Below are 23,986 nucleotides of genomic sequence, written 5' to 3'. Positions count from 1 at the left end.
CAGCGGCGGCTCTCCGGCCAGTGTAATGATCGCCACCTCCCCTCCGCCCTTTTCACGGGCGCTAGTACTTCTGTGTTTACGCTGCAATGTCGCCGACACCCCCACCCATTTTGACAAAACAAAAACACCAAAATAATCCGTAGTGAGTGATTTTTTTTTAACCTACCGGGCGGGTCTTCCTCTCTGCTTTGTGCTGTTGCACAAACATGTCTGAACATCCATCCATCCATTTTCTGACCCGCTTAATCCCTCATGGCGTCGCGGGCGTTGCTGGAGTCTTTTTCCCGATATAAAATAATTGTAGCCGTCCAGTGGTTTCAGGGGCTTTCGTGCTCTCTCGTGTGTACTGGCCTGCGTGTTTATAAAGCAGCTGTGTCGCGGTACGAAACCCTTGGCCAGCATTTCACAGACTCGCTCCGTCCCTTCAGGCTTTTGCTGTGTGGATCTGGCAATCTGATACCATTAACCATCAACTTACTCTTAAAACGATCTTGTGATAAGTTATCTAAAGAAGAAAAATACCTGGAGAACTCGTCATTTCGTCAAATGGCGTGCCAACCAATATGGCCGCCACGCAAGGGGTTCTGGGTAACGGAGTCACGTGGTTGCAAGGGGTCTATTGGTTTATTTCCAGAAATGGCATATGATTTACTAGGAACCAGCCAGTGATGTAAAACTAGCTACTTACCACCAGAGTTGCCTTCCATGTTGGTCGTAACTTTAGCTTCTGTCCGGTAAGAATCAAAAACATGTTGTGTGCACAGTTGTTTCTGCCTGTTAGATGTATTTCCTCCCGCGGATGTAAATGCCACTTTGCAATGATTGCAAAGCGCCTCGTTGCCATCTTTCTGTTCCTTAAAATGAAGCTAAACTTTCCCGTTTACCCGATGGGACGGCATTTTTTTTGTTTTGCTTTAAGCCTGGTTACGTCGTGCGCAAGTTACGCACACGTGCTTACTGAATGCCGTGTGCGTAACTTGCGTATAAAACGTGACATAACTTGCGTAAAAAGAACGTCGTGCTAACGTTGTGCTGCTAAGAGCCGCGGCACAACGGAATCGAAAAGAGAATCGTTTAGCGAGCTGCCAAATGGTGCCACGGAATTGGAAAACACGGAACCGGTTCTGAACAGGAACCGGTTTTCGATTCCCATCCCTACTGATGATGCGATCGATTTTGAAGGGACCGAGGAACCTGGGGGCCATGTTTTTGGAAACAGCTTTTAAAGGGAAATCTTTCGCCATACCTCTTGTATGGGAGTGTAAGTGGGCGCAGAGAGGCGCTTAAGGTCGGCAATGTTTTTGTTCTGGCTGGAGGTGTGTTCGAGTGCAGCCCGTGTCTAGTCCCAGACCTTCTGACAATGGAGGAGGTGTGTATGTGATGGTAAAATTAAATCGAGAAAAGAACAGGGACCAACAGCTCTGGCGGGAGTTCAGTCGTCTGACTGACTGGATGTATGCAAGATTTTTATGGTCAGTCCAGGTAATGATTGGCAATTCTGTTCCCTCCAACCAGTGAAGCTATTCCTCCAACGCTCGCTTGATGGCCAAGAGTTCTCAATCCCCCACGTCATAATTCCTCTCTGCGGGTGAGAAGCATCTGGGAAAAAAAGCGCAAGGATGGAGCTTCCTATCAGAGGAGGACATCTGAAACAGGACCGCCCCAACTCCGGAATCGGAGGCATCAATCTCCAGGGTGAACTGGACAGAGGGGTTGGGATAGGTGAGGATGGGAGCCTGAGAGAACCTCTCCTTTAAGAGCCGGAACGCCTGATCGGCTTCTGATGAATACTGGAAGGTCTTCTTGGTGGAGGTGAGGGCTGTGAGAGGTGAGGAGATGATTTTTCTAAGTTTATAAGTTCCTTATAAATACACGGTAGAAGTTGGCAAACCCCAGGAAGCACTGAAGCTGTTTATGGGTCTTTGGAGTGGGCCAATTGATGACAGCTTCGACCTTTCCTGGGTCCGTCTTCACCTGTCCACCCACAAAGATGAATCCGGGGAAGCTGATGGTTTCTTGATGAAACTCGCACTTCTCTCCTTTAAAAAAAAGACGGTTCTCCAGAAGACGCTGAAGGACCTAACGGACGTGCTGCTGATGCTGTCTGGGGTTCTGAGAGAAAATGTCATCAAGGTACACGAATACGAACTGGTTAATAAAGTCTCTGAGCACGTCGTTAATAAGGGTCTGGAAAACGGCAGTGTCATGATGCACCCTGAAGACTGCATTCTGAACATTTCTTGCTCCTTCCCCAGTGCAGCCCTGATTGGGAACACCTGTCAGGCTGCAATCAACCTTGGACTCATTCCACCTGCTCACACCTCTATAAGAACTCACCTCAGTTTGTCCATAGTAAGCGGTTCATCTCCAGTCCTCTGAACATCATGCCTATCCTGTTCCTGCTCGTGTCCTGGTCCTGTTCCTGTCTGTTCCCGTCTGCCAGTTCCTGCATCCCTGCAACCTCTGTCTGGTAAATGACACTGGCTTTCATCATCCACTTCTTGCTGCTTCAATAAACTCTGGAAACCAGCTCTGTGTGTGTGTGTGTGTGTGTGTGTGTGTGTGTGTGTGTGTGTGTGTGTGTGTGTGTGTGTGTGTGTGTGTGTGTGTGTGTGTGTGTGTGTGCTGTGTTCTGGGTTCATCCAAGACAAATCATGACAGAATCCAGAACCCTCCCCGGGGTCACTGTTGTGACGCCCGCCTCTGGTTCGTCTCGCCTGGGTCGCTGTTCATGATGCCCCGCCTCTGGTTCGTCTCGCCGGGATCGCTGTTCATGATGCCCCGCCTCTGGTTCGTCTTGCCTGGGTTGCTGTTCTAAGACACCTCGCCCCTGGTTCGTCTCGCCGGGATCGCTGTTCGGGATGAGGAAGAGCCGACTGAAGACATGAAGCCAGACAACTGGAGCTCCAGGTTTCAAATCGGGAGTTTCTCCAGTTGATGTGAGGATTGTGAGCTACTAATCAAGGGTAACCTAAAACAATGTTTTGAATGTTTTGTGGGAAAACCAAAAAAAAAGGTATTGATTCATGGTGGTTACCGGGACTGATAAACTGAAAAGGAAGAGTCTGTTGGGTAATGGTAGCTAATGGGCTCCCATCTAAAACTTTAACAGAAACCGGGGAGGGTAGTGTGTGAACTGGGATTTGGAAACGCTGAACCAAAATAGGGTCGATAAGGTTCTGTTTGGAGCCTGAGTCAACTAAGGCTGAAACCAGGTGCTGAGCATCCTGAAGGCAAATTACGGCCTGTAACAGGACTGGGGTTTTCAGAGCATGTGCCAGTGCCAGGGTGGCAGGCCAGATCTTTTGGCTAAAGGGGACAAGTTAAACGAAAATGCCCCGTGGCGCCACAATAAAGGCACAACCGATCCCTCATCTGCTTGTCCCTTTGCTAAGCAGAAAGGCAGGCTCTTCCTATCTGCATCGGCTCTTTGATAGGTTGATTCTCTGAAGAGGCTTGTCACGGCTAGCCAGTTCGTCCTTTAATTTGTTTGAGAGAGCATTGAGGAACGCCGCCTTTAAAGCGCAGGTGTCCCATCCAGCCTGGGCCGCTATGGTGCGGAAGTCAACGGTGAAGTCAGCAACCGACCGATTACCCTGTTTAAGCGTTCATAGCCGTTTAGCCGCTTCCTCCTCACCCAGAGAGGAGACAGTTATTTTAAAAAGAACCTTAAATTTCGCGTAACTATAACTATAAATAGAAGTTTTGTTGAGAAAAGATTCAACCCATCTAAGCGCTCTGAGGAGTCCGACGATGTAGAAGATCTTAAACGTATCAACAGGAAAAGACTGTGGTGAGCGACTGAAAACTATAGAACATCACAAAAGATGTTGGGGAAGAAGCAGAGGTAGGTGGTGTTATGTTTAGTAAAGCCTTCACACCCTGGAATTCGTGGGTAAGGGTGTTCATGGTTTGCATGACTTGTGTCTGCAGCTGAATCATAGTTTCAATTAGCGTTTCGTGCTGGCTGAGCAGTAAACCCTGATGGGAAACTGCACTCTGTAGTTATGCTCCAGAGTCTGAGTGGTCAGTTCATTCTGTCATGGTTTAGGACGAAAGACTCTGAATGAGAGCAATTACAGAAGCAGGAAGTTTAGAAAAAGAGTTTATTGTCAGGTTGTAGTTTGAACAAGAAAAAGGTGTTGGCGGGTTGAGGGTCTTCCGGGCTCTGCTGGGAAAGATGAAGCGGCTGGTGAATAACTTGGGCTGGACTGGTGTAAATAGTGTATGGAGGAAGAACTCACAGAGGAGGGGGCTTGGGTTTGGTCCTGGGGAAGTTCTGTGCAGGTTGTCGGCACAGGTCCGGTTAGTTCTCTCCTGTTGCTTTGTTGGAGGGTGGACAGGCAGGTGAGCGCAGGCAGGAGGGCTGAGCAGAGGAATGCTGCGAGGTCCTTCACGGGTTCTTGGCTGGTTTGCTGGGAGTGTCTCTGATACGGGTCTAGAGTCTGTGGTTCTTGGCAAGGTATCTCTTTGGTAAGATCCAGGGTACTAGGAGGAATAAAAACACAGGCTTGGTTAGATTCAGGTTCACAAGGTAACAAGGGCTAGACAAGGAGTTGGTCTCAAGGAGTTGGTCTGTACCATGCTGAAGCATTAACAAACTGACGCCCTCCTTCTTCTTTTTTTTTTTTTTTCTCCCCAGTGTCCTGTCTAGCAATGTGGCAATAGGAATCTATGTCTCAATGCCAGATAGAGCTCGACAGATTTTGCTTTTACAAGTGGAGCGAACAGCTTTGGCCATAGTGCTCTACTTGATTTATGCTTGTAAATTGCAAGCAACTTAATGATGTGCATTACTGTCATCTACTAGAGTGGAGTGTGGATCGGGATGCTATGTATATATTCTCCCACCAAAAAATAAATAGAAATTATTATTATTATTATTAATAATAATAATAATAATAATAATAATAATAATAATAATAATAATAATAATAATAATTATTATTATTATTATTATTATTATTATTATTATTATTATTCACTTAAGTCCCGCGTACACTGTACGAGTTTTTGCCCTTTTCGGGCCGATTCTTCAGTCGTGCGAGCATTTTTTGAATCGGGCCGAATTTCAGCTTGATCGTACATGGGGGGGAGGAGGGGCGATTGGCCTCTCACGACCACCTCCAGATCAGGAATCGGACGGTCGGTTGAAATCAAACATGTTTTAAATTCAGTCGGCCGTCGTGAGGTTTTCGTGAGCGCATCCTGCTGTTCAAGCAGAGCTACGACAGTTTACGAGCCACTTTTCCCCCAACCTCGCGCAGTGCGCACATGCAAACAAGTACATTTAACTGACTATTGTGACATTGTTGATAAACAAAGAGGAAAAGGCTGGGGTGTTAAATGTGCACGGCTGCCAGCTTACCTCAAGTTCTTTCTGTAAAACTGACAGACCGTAGTAGTCACGTTTGCTCAGCCATGTCTTTGTCCAAATACGTCGTCGCCTTTTCTTTTTAGGGCTTTCTGCACACAAAATTGCACATATTACCAAAGCAGCGCGTTTCTCTCCGGTAATGTTTACAGTAGCCATCAAAACTTCCGTCTTCTTCTTCTTCTTCGTCGTCTTCGTCTTCTTTGTCTTCGTTTTCTTCTTCTTCGTCTTCTTCTGTCTACGCTCGGACATGCAGTGTGAGCACTCTGGTTGCGTCCGAGCGTCGCGACGTACACAGATCGTGAGCGGTGAACTTTGCGGTTCCGTTGCACAGTTTGAGATGTATATAAGTACCACGACTGAAAAACTCTTACAGTGTATGCCCGGCTTAAGGCGGTGAACGAACAGACCCGGATGTTTTAGGAGCAGAGCCGAAAAGCTGGATGTGCTGGAACACAGACTGGTTTCGCCGGTTGAACTCAAGGGGAGATAGGATTAAATCTGGAAGTGAAACGCGGAAAAGCCCAACTGATTTGGAATATTGGATTTGCCATTTGGAGCCAGCAAAGACTTAAAGCTGACGGGAAAGTCAGTGCAGCTTGTCCTCATAAAAAATAAAGTATTTGGATTATGCCTTCCCTATCTCTACTCCCGGATTGTTATGGCGTAGAGTGCTCAGAACTCTCCCCTGCTCCCTCCCCCCCGCTGACATCTGCGGATGCTTTCTGAACTGTTGGCCGGCTGATAACATCAAGGACAATGGCCTCTAGAGAGTGTTCACGGAAATATAAACACTTCACCCAAACAGACACACGTAACTGATGCTCACAAAAACAGATGAACTTACACGTGACTAGGCTCAAATATTTACCTTTCTGCTTTTATGTGTCTCGTCTTATTTGTGCTTCTTGTGCCAAGGTTTTTGATATCTCAAACGGTATTCTGTATTAGGATAAAGTCTGAAATATGTGTTTTTTTTTCCTCCCCCTATTGTGGCCCCTATCTTTCCACAGAGTGATGGCAGCGCCCTGTTGGCACCGTGTAAGCGGTGTCCTTGGCAGCATGGCCTCAGTAAATCGTTTCCCCCTGAAATGTTTTTGATGTATGTGATGGCGGTTGTACTGAAACAGTAATTTCCCTCTGGGATTATTATAAGGGAAGCAATTTAAATTTTTAGGGGTTTGGTTTGATGAAAGACTTACATGGAATATACACAATCAAAGTTTTAGACAAATGCATGAAAGTATTAAATATTATGAGATGCTTAATTGGCAGTGAGTCGGGGGCAGATAGGATAGCACTTAAGGATATATATACATGAGGAGAGACTGCAATTATATCTACATTTAAGTAAAGTAAAAGTTAAATTAGATTTATTTTAATTATTTAGAAGTGATTCAGAACGTAACATTTACAGGATAACATTTCACTAAAAATAACACAATTGTATAATAGAATTTAATTCCTGAGAGTTATTCTGGTCCACACTTCATAGCAGTAGATGGCAGAAATGCATGTATTTGTTGTTAGCCAACTGCCAAAAATTGTAATAAATAATAAGAAGAGCAGCTGCCATGTTCTTAACAGTGTTACTGTTTTTGTTTCTCCCTGCTGACATCTGCTGACCTAATACAAAAACAAGCCTTAACACACTTGCAGTGCATAAGGTTGATAATCAGTATTGCTTTTAAATCTTGCTGAAGGTTAATGTTGTTTAAAGGGTGGGATTGTGGCGAGCCCTTGTGGCAGAGGAAAGTATCCTGCTTGTATTAAGGCCAGGGGAGGGTGTGGCTCTATTCATGCTTCAGCTCCACCAGGAGCTACGTTTGCAGCAGAGACTTCCACACCAACCTGTATGGATGTGTTTCACTGCTGTGTTTCACTGGTTGAAGGTGGGTCACTTACAATCTGATTAGCAAAACTCTCTGTCGGAATACATTTTTTGTCTTATTTTGATAATCCAGACATACATACCCTCTGCATCAAATGTAGAGTTGATACTAAATGAATGAACTCAGACTGAGGTAAAAAGTCTACATTCACCACAATAGTTCCTATGTATTCATTATTTTATTCAAGTTTGGAAGGATAAAGCTAAAAGTTTTGTTTCTGAGTTTATTCCGGTCCAGATTATTATTATTATAATTTATGGTCAACATTGTTTATTTCACCTTGTATTTTCAGGTATTGATAGAAGTGGATGGAAGAGTTGGCTTTTTGACACATTTACATTACAGTATAGAATAGTGTAATATTTTATCAGTAAAATCAGTGCCATTCTTTGACACACATCAGGCACGGGTGGACACTGAGACTGAGCAGTTGGCAAGGTTAGGTTGAATTTATTTTGTGGTGCTGTTGGTCAGACAGGCAGTGGTCAGATCTGCCTGTTCAGTCAATGGGTAGGGCAATCCTTGTAATCAGCATCCGACAAACAGGAGGTCTAAAGCAGGGAATCTAAGGTAGCACGTGAGGGAGCAGGTTCAGGCAGGCAGAGGAACTGGACTAGGGAGAAAACAGGCAAGTTAGTTATATGTCAAACTTGGGCCAACTAGAACAAATGGCCTGAAAGTGTTACCACTGGGGTGAGACAATAATCTAACACCGTGCAGGAGGAGAATCTCAGGTGTGATGCTCACATCACAGGTCTGGCTTTCTTCTTCTTTTTATTGGATTCATTCATCCTTTTTTTTTCTTTGTTTCATTTCATTTCCATTTCAATATGATGTTGTCGTGACTCTAGTGGAGGGCAATCAGAACAGGGCAATCAGAACAGAGAATGTGACACAATAGATCATTGCTTTATACAATGAAATAAAGGTGGTGTAAATAAATTGACACTTTTAATCCTAAATCTGCAATGTGCTTTAGATTTTTGTCGCCGCTTTTTTTTAATAAAAACAAAATGTCCATACTTGTACAAAATGTTTTTCAGTAAAAGTAGGTCAGGGCAGGTCAAGCAAGAACAATGTTCCTCAACTCTGATCAAGGTTTTTTTGTTAATCTACTGCATCCAGATTTCAGTGAGTGTCCCTTTTTAGACAGTTAAAGTTAATTTGATGAGCACAAAACCACAGTTACTTCGCCATGACAAATTGGATCTCCCTATCGTTGCACATTTTTGCTTTGATTTATTTAACTTTGGACTTCTGTTTAACTTTTAGCATCTTTAAAAGCAGAGTTTAAATCTTTTGTGCAGCATAAATTAAATATGGTACTTCTAATACAATAAGCTATCAGTCCTAGTTTGGGCAGCTTCATCCCTCAGTTTCAGATCTGTTTGGTGAGTAGTAGATCAGGATTTGACTAGGTAACTGATGAACTCATCCTGAGTGTTGATCTTCTGGTTCTGGTTGTTTTATTTGGTTTTGCTCTTGAAATCACAGCTGAGGTTGTTCCAGTTTTCTACATTCTTGACTTTGTTGAATGTTCTTTTTGTTGACTGGTTCTTTGATTAATTTGTGTTACTGAACACCAAATACACCAGACTGGAAAATTGAACTTCACGTTTTTAAAGGCACACAAGGAAATTAAAAAGCAAAGGAGATGTTTACCAAAAATGTGAAAAAATATGTATCCCTGTTATGTCAGCAAAAGGTAACTAATCTGATTATCTAAAAAACGGTATATTTTTTATGTTAAATTCATATTTTGATGTGCATGGTTATGAGAGGAAAAAGACAAATATGACTTGGATCAAATGTACAATAAGCATTTGCTGCTCAGAGTTTGTGCAGCTTTTATATTTTTGCTGTATCCCATGTGAGGCGCAGTGTGATTTTGGAGTAATTAGTATTTGTGTGGGTGGGGCAGCTGGTGCTACGCTTCTTAACCTTCTTAGCCAAGTGATTACAGGCTTTACTTCTAAATCTGGATGCAGAACTTGTTTCTGTTCATGCTGAGCAGTGATCCACTTTTATTAAGCACACTTAATTTGTCTCCTACTTTGCTTTGGTTGCAATTCACCTCTTTTAAACAGTAAAACACAGTCACACCTATTTGCATACACATAATGAAGTCCTTACCATACCAGTTTTTGCCTGTCTGATTTACAGTTTTTATTGATTGCAAGAAACTGGCAACCTCTCAGTTTTCACCATCACCATCTCAGCAGAGCAAAAGACACCTCTTGCAAATGAGTTAACCCATTTTCATTGGTTTGACACATTTTCCCCACCCTTTTGCAAAACAGTTAACACAGATGTAGTTCAAGCGGTCCAAACTCCATTGCTTTAGCTGTGGTAGCAAAACAAAAACCATATATTCCAAGCTATTAGAAACTTCTTGATCGGAATGAAATCATTGAAGCACCTGATTGACACTTCTTACCACAATTTTTAAATTTGCAATCAGTTTGCAGGCTTTATGTAAAAGGTGCCATGTTGTGTGTTGCTCTTTGCAAGCATGGATGGTCTAAGGCAGATGAGAGTCAGAATAAGAGCTACATGGGTCAGGGGAAGAAGATTATGAGGAAGAGGAATCAGTGTGTGAGGTGGAGGTGTAGCTGGAATGGCTCAAGTTACGGATGAAATTCAGGCAACTATGACTGATCATGCGGTAAACCATGGCCTTTCATTTAGAGGGCGGGACAGAGAGTCCAACCTTTTCTCAATAGAAACATGTTTGCATCCATTGGAAGCGTTTTTTGACTGGAGAACAGGTAATGTTGCTATACAGTATATGCAGATATATCAGTATCTATTCCTATAGAGGAATTCTTCAGTGCATGGAGATGGAAGGTATACGATCACAGCCCCTATGAGCAGATGCCCTTGCTCAATGCAATGACTGCTGCTGCCCAAGATATAGATGCAGAGGCATGTCAAGGTTGGATCAGGCATGCAAGAAGGGAAAATATTGAGTGTGATGTAGATGAGGCCATGTGGCCTATTCGTCAGGAGAGAAGAGACAAGAAGAGACAGACAGCCCTAGTATTTTCTGTTGGAATATTTCATTTGTAGCCACAAGCTGAAAAAAAAAGAAAAATCAATAAAATTTGGATCACAGCATATCTGATTCTGGATCCATTTTTTGCAAGAAGGGAAAAGTTGAGTACAAATGACACTGACATGTAAGCTGTGTACAGTCTTTGGCTACGATGAACCAACAATGCTGCACTGATTCACATTGAGTGTGGTATTTTGTATTTTGTTGCCCCTTGTGTAATGAATGATTGGAAGGGCTCAAACATTTGTGTGCAGGTTGTGTTGTTTGAGGGCAGAATTTGCTTTTGGTTCATATTTTAAATGTTTTGTCAGAGTTGGAGCCTTTTGCAAACAAAATGTGTAATTTTAACCATTGTTGCCACTGTTTAGGCCTCTGCGTTAACTGTTTTGAAAAATTTGGGTTTTGAGTTGACTGCTGCGTCAAAGCAATCTATAAAAACTGTAAAAGGAGACTACAGTTTTCAGTTTTATATTTGTCAGGGTTACCCAAATTGGTTCCAGGCATAGCATGCTACATGAAGCTATAGGTTGATGTACAAACAGACTCAGCCATGTAAGCTCTCTACAAAATATCCTGTCCCTTTCCACCCTGCTCATATATGGCACACATTAACAAGTTTAACCGAAAACAAATTTTGCAATATGATTTTTTTTGTTTGTTTTTTGCGTCTGATCTGTTGAGTTTTGTACATTTCACTCAAACTACATTCCATCTAATAGAAAATTGTCCCCATGAAATAAAACAAAATATACATAAAAAAAAATAAAAGCTTAATAAATCATTGATTTAATTACTTCAAGATTTATTGATTTTTCCCCCAGATCTATTTATTTTTTTCCAATACTTATTAATTCATTTATTGATGGAATTTCATTCTGACACTTTAGTAAAGCTACTTTACATATTAAAGAGTTTTTATTTCAGGCTCTTTTTATTTCAGGTTCTTTATTCAAATGAGGGCTGGAGTTTCTGATCTGGTCAGAGTTTGCAGATCGCATCAACTTACTCAAGTAAGAGCAAGAAGGATTTCATCCACTCCGAAGGAACAGCAGCACAACTGCTAACTAGCGAAAGCTAAAATAATAAAAAGTATTTCTCTTTATAGTCCCACAGAGGGGAAATTTTGACTTTGCATTTAAACAATGCCTTAGGGCAGGGGTGTCAAACTCATTTTGGTTGAGGGGCCGCATACAGCTTAATCTGATCTCAAGAGGGCCACACGAGTAAACTCATTGCAAGATTAAATAGAACTAATAAATGTGGACTTGTTGATTTTTATATTAAGTTAATTTCACTTTTACACAATATATTATGAATAACCTCAGCGTTTTTGAGAAAAATATGTGCAATTTCAACAATACTCAGTTAAACATGTACTTGTGCATTATGCATAAGAACTGATCACAGTGATTATACAATGTTGAAAAACATTTATTCACATTTTTTGGAACTTAAAATCACTGTCCTGCATGACAAAATACATCAAACAGATAAAAATTAAGAAATTATTTGAATTTTTCCACACCTGAAGCTTAATCTGCTAATTAAAACACAGCGCCCTTCGTGGACAATATAGGAACTGCATATTTTCAATTAAATGAAGTGCATGTTTTTTTTCAATAATTGTTTTATCATTCTCTTCCTTTTAGCTTGTCCACTTGTGAAAGTCAAATCTGATGAGCTCTTTTATGGCATCTTATTGCCACATTGCCAGACAGGACACTGAAAAAAAAAAACAAAAAAAAAAATTTTTTTTTTTTTTTTTTTGTTAATAATGATAATGCATTTAGCCACAGGGCCAGACTAAATTGTTCGGCGGGCCGGATCCGGCCCGCGGGCCGTATGTCCCCCCCCCCCCCCCCCCCCGCCTTAGGGAGTAGCGTGCCAGCATGAACGAGATGGGAAAGTTCAGTGATCATGCTGTTCAGGAAGGAGACCGGTTTTGTGTCATATATGAAAAGGTTTTCTTACAAAACAGAAAATCATAATGGAGCTTAAAGTGGAAATTTATGGAAGAAACTCATGCCTACCTCCATCCAATCAGAGACTCATTTGCCTCCGACGCAGGCCAATCAGCTTTGAACTGCTCCTCCATGAAGCCAATCAGCGTCCTGGGTTCATCTTAAAGGAACTTTGAATCCACATCTCAGCCTTCTGCCAGCGGGCGAGCAGTCGCTGCGCAATGTCTGGTTTGGACTCTGATGACTGGATTCAACCCACCTCCATCCCCTTCTCCACCATCGTAGCAAGCTCCACTTGGCTTTCCTATGGTCCTCCTTCAACCTCGTCCCTATCAGAGTGTAATTCCTCCCGGACTCTTACGGAATTCCGTGTCGCTCCTTAAAATGGACCGGCAGAAAACTGCCATGTTGAGCCTGGTTCTGTCAGAGGTTTCTTCCCAAAGGGGAGTTTTTCCTCTCCACAGTTGCTTCATGCTTGCTCATCATGGACAGTTCATGCAAACCTGTGTTTATCAAGTTGGACATCTAGCTCAAACAGATCATCATATGGACTGAACAAAACTTCGTTTATCTCCACTCCACCATCAGTTTCAGGCCTGGGGGGGAACATCCCTATTCTCATACACCTGCTTATGCATATTGAAGTATAATTCAGCGTAAATGTTTCCAGCCGAGGTCTGAGGGCCAAAGTCTTAAAATATTGTATCAATAAATTCTTCTAATTGTCTCTTCTTTCCGTGTGAGTTTTTCAGAATGAAATAAAAGCACAGGACATTGTGGAGATGCTAGCTGAAGTTGGTGAGAGTGTTAGTATCCACAGAGTCTTGTAACAACATGGTCTGAAATAACACACAGTGACAAAGATCTTATTTTTTGGAAAATGGTTCTGTGTTCTGACTTAACAAAAATTGGAGTGATTGGCCAAAACGACAAAATGGGTATTATTGCAAACCTGAGAACACCATTAAGTATGGGGGTGGCACCATCATGTTGTGTTTTGTGAGCCTTGAAAAAGAGAGGAGTGACAATCATGGATTTATCGAAACTGACAATATCCTGGCAAAAATAGAGAAGAATAAAAAAGAGGGTAGAAGATAACATCTTAGGAGTCTGGTTCTACACCTGCAGAAAGAGAGACAGAAACAACTGCAGAAAAAAAGATTTTGAAAGATCGAAATCACTCCCTATGCTACAATGAAAATTATGGTTTAACCTAGAATTAATAGCTTATTCTGTGACAATGATCCCCAATAAACCATCATTTAACCCCCCTCCCCATGCTGTTCCAGTGAAACAGAAGGAAATGAGGACGTTTGTCTGTGGGAAGCTTGGCTTAATAGCAGCAGCACCCTGCTGAGGGGGCAGTTCATGGTGTTTGTAAAAGTCTGAAATTCCTCATGGCTTAATCGTACAACAAGTCTCCACCTCTTTAAAATACTTAATTTCTATGTGTGGACTCACCTTAAATATTTTAAGATATTTTATCTAACAGTTTACAGCACTTATTTAAAATGAGTATTAACAACAAATTGATGAGAACTGAGTTCTGCTTTTTAAATAAACTGAATGTTGCATTTTACAGTGAACCCTGAAACAGAAGAGATAAGGGGACCTGCCTTAGAAAATCTCCTGAGTCTCCAAGCCATGTTGGAGTGGCAAGTAAGTTTTAACACAAGCCTCACATGATTCATCATCCTGTTTTATCACCGTTTGAAAAATAATTTGGTTAATTCTGTATCATAAGCACTGCTTTTATTTGTTTTATAACAGGTGGACATTATTAGAAAGGGAATGATACATTGTGTTTATCCAGTATCAATAGACCCTTTAAAACAATTGTTCACTTATGAGTATTTTAAGTACGATACTGTGTAAATTAAGTTGTACACTACTTGGTGGCTACAGGTTTACAACACAGTTTCCCTTTAAACTGGTTAAAAACTAAATGTGAGATGAAATGGGGAGCAACACACAACAAAAACAACCAAGAATCTCTTAAATTTCATGAACAATTTGTTTTGTTTAATTTTAAAGTTTTAATTTATTGTACTGAATTGTTTCCAAAGCAACATTTAGTAAGTAAACGACTTCTTCAGAAAACTAACAGACAGGTACTATGTCTCCTACTGAACCTGGGTCTGTTTAGAACTACTAAAGGTGAACATGGTTCAGGGACACAATTCATTCTCACAGATAAGAGTTTGTTGAGGTGGAATTTAGTAACTGAATGATTTAGCAGTACTTTTTACATATAATCTATCCAAACCACCCAATAAAAAGAAACTATAGTGGTCCTTTATGTAGCAGAACTAAAGCCAGTCTGTTATTTATTTAATTTATTTATTTTTTCTCTTTTATGCTCTGTTTCCTAAAACCTACAGTCAGGCATGACAGAGGGGACTGAGTCGGGCACTGCTGGTTGTTTCTTCATGTAAAAGGGGTGTTCTCCTCTCCCCTGTTGCTCTATATATTTCAAGTGTACACATATTTTTGTGTAAAAATGTGGTGATTTTTTTGGGGTTTTTTTTGTAAACTGCCCTAAGATTATATTTGTTGTGAACTGGTGCTGCATAGATAAACTGAATTGGTTACAATTTTACAGTAAGGCTCCCCTTGTCGATGGCTAAAAATAATTTATAGATATGTTATTAAATGATCTGTAAACACTTTATATTTCATTTACAAGTGTTTATTTTACATCAACTATGGGCAACCACGAAACAAAACTGACCGTTTTTTGCCATTTAGTGAGCCTAATCGGTTCAATTATATATTTCATCAAGAGTTGCTTGTATGTACCGTGTAAGCACAAACCAGTCAGTTTTGTCTCTCGGTCGCCCTTGATTAATGCATGATAAACACTTATGAATGAGTTATAAACTGTTTACGGATTCATTTATAACACATTTCTGAACTGATTATCAGCTATCTATAAGGGGAGTCTTATTGTAAAGTGGTAACCTGAATTGAAACAGTATTGAAATAGTCTGTAGAATACTTTACTTTATTTTCAAAATACTTATGTAGAGTGAAATGTTGGTGATGTGGTGAAAAGAGTGTTTGAAAAGAAATCGCACTTGTGGGTAGGGTCCATATGAAAATCTTTTTACTATCCCTCTGAGTCATGTTGGTTAGGTTTGAGACATTTGTACAGGTAACTATTACAGACATCAAAAATAAGTTTTTAGAGTTTATTGATATAAAGGAATGAATTAATGATTCTTCCAGGGTCACAGGAGTAATCCAGGGCTGCACTAAGGAGGAATGGGAAGTTGTTATTATATAGATAGGATGTGGTTGAGATGTCTTGAAAGTTGTGGTTTAAGTGGTGGTGGATTTATGATAGAGAAAGGTGATTATACCCACAGAGGCTAAGATTAGCAGCTAAGTGGTCCTTGTTGGTAATGATTTTCTTAGTCTTCTGGGAGGAGACTTATGTCACAAAGGAGCATTGGAGGGTGGACAGGCAGGTAAGTAATGGTGGATGGTTGTAGAGGGGTCCCGACAGCATGAACTATGGAAGGAGCAGCCATAGTGAGGAGAATCACGGAGGGATTCTTGTGGTGAGTTATTCAACAACCTGTGGGAGCAAGGAGGCATAGCACTGGAATCTAGGTAGAGATCACAACCTAGGAAACTAGTTTCCTGGACACAAGACATAAAAGGGGTAATTATGGAAGATCAAGGAATGCAGGAGAAGAGAATTAGTGGGCCCGATTACCACTCATGGAACAAAACAATCTGCCGTCTTCCTGCACCCTGCAACCAGAGGTGACGGCAAAAACTCACCAACCTGATCACAGCCCTGTGAATGTGATATTCTGCCAACCTCCCATGTTGCTCATTCTTCTATTGACTCTTATGTTTTTTTGTTTGTGGAATTTGATTAATGATGATATATGTGTGTACAATCATATGAAAGTGTTTATGTAAGCAACTGTATTGAGTGATTCTGTTCTAGTTATGTGGAAGAGGTCAGCCCTGGCAGAGGTGTAATTGACACCATGACTTTGGAAAAAAAAGGTAGTTTTCTTTTTTCATTTTTTATGTATTATTTTTGTAATATGTAGAAGAATGTTTACAACATGTAACATTGTTAAACCTTTTAGTATTTATATAATCAAGTAGATGGGTTGAATTGTAAACATATATATTCCCAACTCCTTATGTATTCATCCTTATCTTATACGGAATCCCAGTTCTATTCAATTCAATTTTATTTATATAGCGCCAATTCACAACACATGTCATCTCTAAGGCACTTTAATTCAATTCAATTCAATTCAATTTTATTTATATAGCGCCGAATTACCAAAGTCAAATTCAACCAAATCATACTGATTGGTCAAAAGAGTTTCCTTTCTAAGGAAACCCTGTAGATTGCATCAAGTCTTGACAAACAGCCTTCATACCTCATGAACGAGGGCTGAGCTTGTGGACAGTTGTCTGATTTGTCAATGGCTTTGCAGCAATCTCTCATACTGAGCATGCATGAGGTGACAGGGAGGAAAACCTCCAGCAGAACCGGGCTCAGCATGGTCATCTGCCCCGACCGACTGGGGGTTAGAGAAGACAGAGTAGAGACACAAAAGCACATCTTGATCCAGGTATCCTTTCTATGTTATATGGTAATAGCGGATGATTTGTCTCCTCTGGATGATGTCACAGCTAACAGAACGCCAGACCAGGTGTACCTACTATGAAGAATAACATGACAGAGAACAAGAAGTTAAGAGTTGAAATAACAACAAACTCTGCAAATTGGAGAACAGTATAAGAACTCCGCAGAGTGAGAAAAATAGACCCTGATGACCTCCAACTGCCTAGGCCTATAGCAACATAATTACAGAGATAGCTCAGGATAACCTAAGCCACTCTAACTATAAGCATTGCCTGATAGCTAAAGGATCTGCCTCCCATTCTACTTTTAGAGACTCTAGGAACGACCTGTAGACCTGCAGTCTGAAAGCAAAGTGCTCTGTTAGTAACATACAGGGTAATCAGATCTCTGATATATAATGAAACTTGATTATTCAAGGATTTAAACATGAGAAGGAGAATTTTAAATTCTATTCTTGATTTAACAGGAAGCTAATGAAGGGAAGCTATAATTGGAGAAATATGATATCTCTTGTTGATTTTCATCAGAACCCTTGCTGCAGCATTTTGGATCAGCTGAACTGCATTTTGTAAACTTCCTGGTTGTAAAGAATTACAATGGTCATGCCTTGAAGTAACAAATGCATGGACTAGTCTTTCAGCATCACTCCTGGACAAAATATTTCTAATTTTGTCAATACTACTGAGGTGAAAAAAGGAAACCCTTGACATGTGTGTAATATGGGATTTAAATGACATGTCTTGGTCAAAAATAACACCAAGATTTTTTACCTTATTACCAGAGGCCAAGTTAATGCCATCCAGATTAAGTGATTGATTAAGAAGTTTCTTTTTTGAGGACTCTGGCCCAAAGATGATAACTTCTGTCTTGTCAGAATTTAAGTGCAGGGAATTTAAAATCATCCAGCTTTTGATGTCATCAAGACATGACTGTAGTCGAAGTAATTGATTAGATTCATCAATATTCATAAATACAGCTGAGTGTTATCAGCACAACAGTGGAAATTAATCCCATACTGTCTGATAATTTTACTAATTGGAAGCATAGTAAAGAGATTTGGCCCAAGGACTGAACTCTGTGGTACTCCACAAGTGACCCTTGAGTTTGAAGAAGATTTAATATTAACTGACTGGAATCTGTCAGACAGATAAGATTTAAACCAGCCTAATGTTTCCCCTTAATCCCTACAGTATGTTCAAGACTTTCTAGGAGAATATTGTGATCAACTGTATCTAACAGAACAAGTCCAGACACAAGTCCATTATCTGAGGCCAGGAGAATATCATTAGTGACCCTTACCAGAGCTGAATCAGTGTTATGATGAGCTCCGAAGCCAGACTAAAACTCTTCAAATAAGTTATTACTTTGTAAATGTTCACATACTTGATTAGATACTACTTTCTCAAGAATTTTAGATAGAAAAAGAAGATTACATGTAGGTCTGTAATTTATTAGGTTGTCTTGATCAAGAGAGGGTTTCCTAAGTAAAGGTTTAATAACAGCTGCTTTAAAAGGCTGTGGTACATATGCATTTACTAAGGATAGATAAATCATATCTAAAATAGGGGCATTAATCAAAGGGAATACTCCCTTACATAACTCATTGGGATTGGGTCTAGTTGAAGGTTTAGATGAAGCTAAAATTTTAGATAACTCAGAAAGCTCTATTGCGTCTAAATAGCTCAAACACCAATCAGGTTTTAAAGATTCCTCAAATGCTGCCTCACATACTGAGGATGAGGTAATCATGTTTGGGAGGATGCCAATGATTTTATTTTAATAGAATAAATTTTATTTATAAAGAATCCCAAAAAGTAATTACTGCAAAAAGCAAAAGGAATGGATGGATCAACAGACCTTTCACTCTGGGTAAGTTTGGCAACTGTACTAAAGAGAAACCTAGGATTAATTTTATTCCTCTCTATTAATGATGAAACATTTTCTGCTCTAACTCTGTGAAGGGTCTATTTATACAACAGCAGACCGTTTTTCCAGATTAGATGGGTTTCCTGTAGATGTGTAGAGCGCCATATCCTCTCCAATTTCCTAACGTTCTGCTTCAAAGAACGCAGCTCTAAATTAAATCAGGGAGCAAGCTTCCTGTGAATAATCGGCTTCTTTTTCAAGTGGGCTACATTATCCAATGCAAAACGCAACAAAGAAGTGACACCGTCAACAAAGGCATCAATTCGTGAATAGGACACAACATTGCCACCATCTGCTGGGTATTTCTGTGATACTGGGGAAATTATAAGAGGGGCAGACTCATTCAAGTTTGATACAGCATTTGATACAGTAAGAGTTGGTAGGAAGCAAGGACCTTCCTGACTGCGAAAGAGTGAGGAGCTCAAGGAGAAGGTCAGTTTCCCCACAGATACTGAGTCTGGTAGAGGTTTGGATGGCTTTGGAAGTTGGACAGGCAGAGAAACTGTGATGATTCCAAGTCTCCAAAAGGAAGGCACCAAGAGCAGACTGTATATTCACAAAAGTTGAGCTTTGAAGATCTTCCTCCGATCAGGAAGGGAACTAGGAAACAATGAAGCAGGGCGAGTACCCACAAGGACTTCAGAGCAATTCACACTTGGTAAGCAAACAATCTGACATCTCCGCTCTGGCTCCTGCTCATTTTGAATCCTCTGAATTATTTGCACACGAGGAACACCTGTGAAAGCTGTACCTACAAGCTGCTTCCTGGACCCCATTTCACAAAGCAGGGTTAGTGGAAGTCCAGAGCAGGTTACCCTGAGGAATAGTATTTCAACAACTTACTCTGTGAACCAACTCTGCTTGGTATGAGGGTATTTTGGACTAACCCTGGTTTGTCTTAATTTTCTAGCTTAGATCTGGCACAAGGAAGTGTTGGAAAAGGAGTGTCCTTTGCTGGAGGAACCTGTGGACGCCAGAGTGTAAATACTCTTTTGGGTGAGGCTGATAAGACCACAGTTAAATGTCTTATCATTCTTTGCCACAGTCAATAATTTATCTTAAGCATATTCTCATTCTGCACATTGTTCATATAACACAATGATGGGACCCTCTCAGTTCTTAAAGTCTTTGTGCTGTACTTTGTTTTTATGACAACCCAGGGTATACAGAAATGTATCCCAGAGGTTTCAAGGGTAGATCTCCACTAACCCTGCTTTCTGAAACAGAAACCAGTGAAGTGTATGCAATGGTTTTTGTTCTGATTGACTTGTCTTTCTTTATCAGAACATAAATACAATTAAACAAATATTTATGAAAACATATCAACTGTCAGGGTGTGAATGTGTGTCTGAATGATTGAATGACTAAAACTGTAGTGTGAAGCGATTTGGAGGTCGTCAAGACTAGTTAAAGCACTATACAAGTACAAGCCATTTACCATTTTATTGTATTTTGCTTATTTTCTATAACAAAAGAAAACAATGTCACAACAAGATGCTATCACTGATTGACAGTACCTTGATAGCAAAAAAAATACCTTTTTGTTATTTTAGATCTGTTCTGGGTATATGTTTTAACGGTAATATTTTCTATGACCCCCCCCCCCCCCCTCCCCCCATTTAATTAATATTTTCTATTCAATCTTTACATTCCCGGACTCATATGCACCATTATTAATTTTTAGCAATACAGATTGCAAAAATTCTGTTGGGTCCTGGCATTTTTGATGTCCCAATTACAATACAGAGACACAATTTTAAGACGTAACCTATACTGTCCTAATCGTACAATTTTTTTGAGAGGCACCCTCTGAGAAGTCTGCAGCAAGGTCCTCTAAGGGGCCTGGCAGTGGAGATAGGCACCTGACAGTGGAGGTCTGCAACAAGGTCCTCTTGGATTTTTTGCACGCTTGTAGCCTACGTGCTCAAACACTTATGTGCACTTCGACCAAGTACCCACTTCATAGAGGAGAGTAGGGTATAGTGTGAGTATTGGGACTGGGACAAAAATGGAGATTATCCGGACAATCTTTGGTTTCTTCAATAAGTATAGACTATATTATATATTTGTTTTAATGTAAAGGTATCATGTGTTGGAATGTGTAGAATCATGACTTTAAGAAATTTTACTTTTTTGGTGCTATGACAGGATTGTGTGAGGATCATTTAAATATTATCTATTAGTTGCAGTAATTACCGTTGCAGTAATATCAAACTAACAGTTTTTCAGATAAAGTCTACTGCACTGCTAATTCACTTTTTGTGAGATAATCATAATTATAACCAGAAATCCCCCCAAAAAATAAACATGAAGTTTAGAATATAGAATAAAAAAGAAACATCTTTATTGTCCCACAATGGGGAAGATTGGGAATAACAAATCCTGTCACCGAACAAATCATAAGTAAAATTTGTCACTTTTTATATATTTTGGCATGTAGACTACATTTTTCGGACAATTGGACGGTTATTATTCTCTTCAAATTGGCGGAACGGAGCCCATTTCTGATGGTGGCTGAGACACACAGTGGTTGTAGAGGTTACATTTAATCATACCAATGTTGTTTGCTCCAAGTGAGATGTATCAGATCTTTTTGAATGTGACTTTAGACTTTATATTCTCTCCTGCTCCCAACAAACTCAATGTTTACAACAAACTACTTGTTGCACGGGTTCTTGATCTGATCAAGAATCATTTACACTCTTACTGTCTTCTATTTTAACTTGAACATTGCATTTTTACCTGAATATGCCTTATTGCGTATTAAAGGCATACTATGCAACATTTTTCAGTTAATTAATGTGTTCTATACCGTTTTGGATGATTACAGTAAATGAGTCATTTCAGGTCGAACAAAGGTTTTCTCGGCCGCCCTGGTGGTCTGTGGGGGAAATACCGTACTTGGCAAGAGCCCTCGGCCTGCACCCACAGGCTCAGAAGTCTTGTGCAAGACCGCGAGAGTCGGTCTTGCTTTACGGCGAGAACTCCATGTGTTTTTGCCCTGCCATTCACTATATGCACGCACGAAAGCAACGTCAAATAAACATGCAAGCATATCAAGTTTTATTATTATTATTATTTTATTTTTTTAATTTTTTAATTTTTTAATTTTTTATGTTGGCGAGGCGGTAGCGTGAGTTTGACGAGGCGGCCGCCTCGCCAAGATAGCGCTGCGGGAAACCCTGATGTTCATACTTTCACTGTGTTAGTCATTGTTTGTACTGCCGTTTTTTCCACTTTTCGTTGCGTTTGCCTGTCTGCTAAGCTCAAAACAACCGCGCCTGGCTTGACAGAGAAACCAGAACAGCTGAGCATCTTTATGACAGTGCACTTTTACTTTCGCCCTCTGGGGGGAGCCTCGCTGGAAAATCAATCCCGGTTGCATAGTATACCTTTAATACCTGCACATTATTTTCTCCCTTTCTGATAAAAAATTTTTCTACTGCTTTACAGCTTATCTTTAAATTAGTATTTTACAGGACCCTTAAATAAGAAATGGCTCCACCATCATGGAGGGAATCAATCATCACACTTCTACCAAAAGAAGGCAGTGATACGGAACAATATAAAAACTGTATTCCTATAATTTTTCTAAATGTGGATAATAAAATATATACCTCAATCATTTGTAAAACAATTGATTCCTTTCTACTAGACTAGATTGATGTAGATAAAACAGGTTTGATTTTAGACCGCCAAACCCAAGATAATATAATGAGAGCGCACCATTGACAAAGAGGGAAAAGATTGAGGAAAAAACACAGGGATTAGCACAGTGTTAATTAGCTCGGAGAAAGAAAACGTAATCTAAGCTGTGTGTTCGTGTCTGAGGTATTAAAATGCATTGGATTTAAAGATAACTCAATCTGGTGTAGAAAAACAGTGTGTTTTAAACTTACATCCAGAATCAAGGTGAATGGTTGCTTATCAATCAGAATACAGCTGAAAAGACTAAATAAGATGCAGGTTATCCCCAATACTCTTTGCTCTTTATACTGAGTCCCTTACACAAGCAATAAGACAAAGTCCAAACTTATGAGGTGTTACACTAGCAGGCAAAGAACCAACTGATTTTAGCTCTTGAATACAAATTATAGAAATGGACGTCTTTCGCAGAATCCACTTTCCCAGAAGATTCAAAATGCGGGATAAAATAATTCCAAGATTTATATGGAATGGAAGAAACCATGAATAAAATATGCAACTTTGAAACCCCGAAAAATAGAGGAGGGATGGCCCCACTTGAAAGAATATTTTTCACTAGCTCAATTAAGACCCCTCACTTGCTGGTTTAGACCGGAGTATTAGTTCCCTTGGAAAGAAATTGAAAAACAAATACGTGGTTTTTAAAATTAAAATTTTTGTAGACAACAAGCAGCTGACAACTTCTCTCAAGAACAAAATGAATCAAATGGGGAAATTCACACTGGAAACATGGTACTATATAATAGAAAAATATAATTTAAAAGAAAGGGTCCTTCTACTTAAATGGTTTAGATATGATACTAATTTCAAACCAGTTGTAAACAATGGGAAATTAGATAAATCACTGTCATTTTTAATTTTTTGAAAAAATGGACAATTACTGAGTCAGGAATTAAAAAATCAGGAATTAAAGTCAAAGTATAATTTAGGAGGAAAGAACATATATGTCTGAAAAGGTTATCCTGGCTGCAAGTAAAAAGGCAATTAAAAAAAAAATGATTGAAGCCAGATCTGCCTTATAAAGAGGATTGGATCAGAATTGTGAAGAGGATCTCAATATTAGACAAAACAACAGGTAGTGTTAGTTAAATGGATCTAGGTATGCTAAACAGTGGGGGAAATGTGCCCTATAGTGGCAAACCATAATGTAAAAGCAGTACTGTCATATGATTTATCCAAATTGTTGTTCACCAATAAAAAGGTTAAAAAAATTGCTTTTCATTCATATTATATAATCTAGTGTGTAATTCTACTGTACTATGTGCCACTGCGGGACAAAAAAGACATTTCTATTCTACGCTATTCTGTTCTATTCTAATTTGTAATCTGTCTCTTGAATATTTTAACATTCTCGAGATAAGTTTTCTTACCTGAAGAAGAGTTATCTTCTTCAGGTAAGATATTAACTTCTCATAGCTTTTCGTTGGAATCCACTATATAAAACCTACCCTA

At 39.9% G+C, this 23,986-nt stretch overlaps 1 protein-coding gene across 1 annotated transcript in view; it reads left to right on the top strand.

The window, feature by feature from the left end:
• The first annotated feature begins 7,248 nt into the window (after positions 1-7,248).
• Positions 7,249-23,986, top strand: part of gal3st4 (galactose-3-O-sulfotransferase 4) — a 41,476-nt gene continuing 24,738 nt past the window's right edge. The window contains exons 1-2 of the mRNA XM_036146084.1: positions 7,249-7,266; positions 13,865-13,941. The gene's annotated coding sequence lies outside the window, so the exon portion shown is untranslated. The remainder of the gene's footprint in view (positions 7,267-13,864; positions 13,942-23,986) is intronic.

The sequence above is a fragment of the Fundulus heteroclitus genome, chromosome 14 (assembly GCF_011125445.2).
Source record: "Fundulus heteroclitus isolate FHET01 chromosome 14, MU-UCD_Fhet_4.1, whole genome shotgun sequence".
NCBI lineage: Eukaryota > Metazoa > Chordata > Actinopteri > Cyprinodontiformes > Fundulidae > Fundulus > Fundulus heteroclitus.
This window is presented reverse-complemented; position numbering and strand designations above follow the sequence as displayed.